The sequence below is a fragment of the Sprattus sprattus genome (genome assembly GCF_963457725.1).
Source record: "Sprattus sprattus genome assembly, chromosome: 19".
NCBI classification, from domain to species: domain Eukaryota; kingdom Metazoa; phylum Chordata; class Actinopteri; order Clupeiformes; family Clupeidae; genus Sprattus; species Sprattus sprattus.
Window position 1 is genome coordinate 15,594,423 of NC_137917.1, and position 3,353 is coordinate 15,597,775.

Here is a 3,353-nt window from a genome sequence, read left to right on the forward strand (position 1 = left end):
CAGACATCTGGTTTTTGGGGGTTGGGGGGTGTTGGTGTAGTGTGCTCTGGCAGTATCCTGAGTCCCATGGCGCACAGTGGTCCCTCCTCACTTTCTCCCCAACCCGAGGAGGCATCACCTACACCCCCCACAACCCACACACACACTGAACACCCCCTCACCACACCACACACACACACACACTTTCCCCACTTTTATCACCTACACCCTAAACCCCACCACCACCACCCCCAACACACACACTCTCCCCTCTAATATCACCTTCACCCCCCACCACACACAGACACTTTTCACACTCACATCACCTACACCCCAAACCCCACCACACACACACACACACACACACACACACATCCAATCTGTGGCGTTTCTTGAGATGATCAAAAGCACTGTGAGAAGACAACGTGGTTTCCGATTTCAAAGACCGCCGCCAAGTGTCCTACTTAAAAGGCTCGTAGCAGATTTACGTTTCCTCGTAATGTCCTGGTCACTCTTGTAACACAGACAACCTTGTGCTGAATGAGCCATCAACAGTTTTATGGGAGACAGTACTGCAGCAGGGTGGCGGAGGGGTTGGGGAAGCAGCATACCATGTCTGCCTCGAAGTTTGTTTGTGGTGTGTGTCTTTGGTCGATGCCATCAATAAACTCAATGTGGGGTATCTCGCACCAGCTGTCCCTCCCTCATTAACACGCACTATCGCCACGCTGACCACAGCCCCATTAAACACACTCTTGCGGCCTGCCACTGTGATGGATGAGCATGAGAGGGGGTTTGCATGTCAAAGTACCTGCGTGTCATCTCTGAATCTCATCCCATTGTTCCAGTGCTGTCTGGGCCCTCTGAAAACCACCTTGGCATGTTCATAACACGACAATTTGTCATTTGGCAGCTTTGATGTGTACACGAGATGCAAAAACTGATTCACAACACAACATTGGGGTTTTGGTTGAGGGCTTTCAAGAAGAGGAGCTCCTGCTGTAAACCCTCAATGCCCTCACCTCCATAAGAGCCTTAAGTGTATCTCTGAGAAGGAAAGCCAGCTACTGTACCTTTGAGAACCACAGGACTTCCCTTCACCAGCGGGCCTGACAACAGAGCCAGTACCCATGTTTTGCCATTACTAAACCACCCCTATCAGGCAGTACCATCAGGTCATACTGAGCCATCCAGATGTTACCTTGCTGGGGTTTCTGGGCTGGTCTCACTGACAAAGTGGGTGTTTCAATAAGCCAGACGGGATACAGTTTAATTCAAGTTCTAATTAAATTAAGCTTAAATATATTTATATATAATATGATAATACATATATACTGGCCTAAATATATTTCCGCATTTATTCACAAACCATTACAGGGAATAACACAAAGGTCAAAACAAGACAACATTAAGCTTTTGCATACACAACAGACCAAGTGAGCTTCCACTACTACAAATGATACTAATAACTTGCACCAAAAGAGCCTCTCTCCAATGCCAGTCCAGGCGAGCGCCCATATGTAGGCCCAGGGATGTAACCATCACATCTTGATAATGAGTGTTCCTTCACTGGTTCCTATGTTGCTGACAGGTGAAGAGCACCTGTTTAAGATTGATGGCAGTCAGTCCTGTCATTTCCTCCAATTAATCAATGATGCCTCTGATGTTAATGACATTCTGAGATACCATCTGCCACATTTCCCGCCCGTTCAGCGGAGTGCCGTGTTTCACCGGCTGAGGGCACGCTCAGATTTGCCAGTCAGCTTTAATGCGAGAGGGATAGGATTTCTACATTGCCATTGTTCAAAGGGTAAAGTATGAGGAAATCTGAGGCATTTTACACATGACATTGCTCTGATACATCACTAACTGACTGCTAAGAGTGTCTACTTGTAGATGAAATTCTTCATATCGAAACAAAAACCTGCCAAGTTCCAAATTGCAATTTCAATTTTAAAATCTCTATTATTTTAATGTCAGTATGGAAAAAATGTCCACATTTTGTTGTCCCTGCACCCTTGGAAATAGACAGTCCTTTGAGTATTCTGGCAGTTTACTGCCTTTTAATCCAAAGCTTCTTTGAAGTGTTCTGATTAATTGGTCCCCAGACATCATGATGCGACACTCAGGGGATGGGGGGTTGTGTCGGCGAAGTGCCCCACAGATGTGGAACTCCCGGCATTTAAATGAGTGTTCACCGAAGACGGCATCCCAATAGCAACCTCTCAAACTGCCATGCATGCATTGCCGGTATTGGTTTGGGGTTTGTCATCTGCAGTACTCAAGGAAAGGTTGCTTCTCCTAATTAGGGTGAAAAATGAAAGGCCTGTCACATTGTCACTGTTAATTATAACTGTGTTATGTCTCTTTGCCCTGTTTGAACACTCCGCCCCGTCCCCCCAGTTCAGACAGAGGGTGCAGAGATCTACACCACATGTGCATTCTCAGTTTGGGAGGGAGAACAGAGCCAATTAGGTGTTTTATAATGCCCTGTCCAGGGCAGTAATGAAATATCTCCAAAGTTTTTTGATTAGTTTTGGCACACACTGTGCTGAGCACACAGGCTATAGCACGGGAGATCAAAATGGACTGTACTTTTAATAACTTCTCTTTTCAGGTGTTACAAAGTCCGCTGCTCCTCTGCTCTACCTTCAACCGTAGACCAAAAGTATATAACAGATCTCATCTTCATGAATCATGGTTGCCTTTTCATTTCCAAGGAATAGGCAGACATTCTCACAACTTAACTTCCCCTGTGTAAGGGTAACCTTCTTCACCAGATCAGACAGAGGGCTCAGCTGCTTCCCCGACCTCTCACTTTTCCAAAGCAGTGTGTTTTTATTTTCAGATGGATTTACATCACAATGCACCATGCCCGGGTCCTGGTTGGAAAAGGATAGGTTTGAGGTTTGCTTTTGACAGAATATTTTACATTCTCATTGTATGTAATGAAGGCCATTTGGTGAGATGGTGGATTAAATATGACTAAAAGGAACTTCTGCTGAAAGGATTGTACAACAATGCATGGTCGACTCCTCCCGAGACAAGTTCCTCTTCTGGTAGGGGTTACTGTTTATGGGATGTAAAAAAAATACTGCAGAGTCAGCACAGACTGGCAAGATTAAAGGCTACTATGAATATTTTAGAGGCCCATTCATAGTATTATTGCTATTTCATCTCAAGGCTATTTTACCACTCCTCTATCGAGCAACATCTACCATAAGTTTCTTGGCAGAAATAAAATTGCGTAGCCTACATTTCACCTGTGATGCATGATTGTTTAAAACAGAAATACTTCAAGAGGCAAAACAGTTGGCATGGTGGGACTGTTGGAAAATATAGCACCATTGGACCACTCTACAGCATATAATAGC